This window comes from Myotis brandtii, unplaced genomic scaffold (assembly GCF_000412655.1).
Source record: "Myotis brandtii unplaced genomic scaffold, ASM41265v1 scaffold125, whole genome shotgun sequence".
NCBI lineage: Eukaryota > Metazoa > Chordata > Mammalia > Chiroptera > Vespertilionidae > Myotis > Myotis brandtii.
The window spans coordinates 6,456,562-6,456,883 of record NW_005354385.1 but is presented as its reverse complement, the minus strand read 5'-3'; positions in this window follow the sequence as shown (position 1 = coordinate 6,456,883).

Below are 322 nucleotides of genomic sequence, written 5' to 3'. Positions count from 1 at the left end.
TTTCTGGGTTCTCTGTTCTGTTCCATTGATCTAAATGCATGTTCTTGTGTCCGTGCCAGGCTGTTTTGATTACAGTGGCTTTGTAATATAACTTGATATCTGGTATTGTGATCCCTCCAACCTTGTTCTTTTTCTCAAGATTGCTGCAGCTATTTGGAGTCTTTTTGAGGTCTATGTAAATTTTTGGAGTATTTTTTCTAAATCTGTGAAAAATGCCGTTGGTATTTTGGTAGGGATTGTATTAAATCTGTAGATTGCTTTGGGTAGTATGGCCATTTTAATGATGTTGATTCTGCCAATCCATGAACATGGTATATTCTTC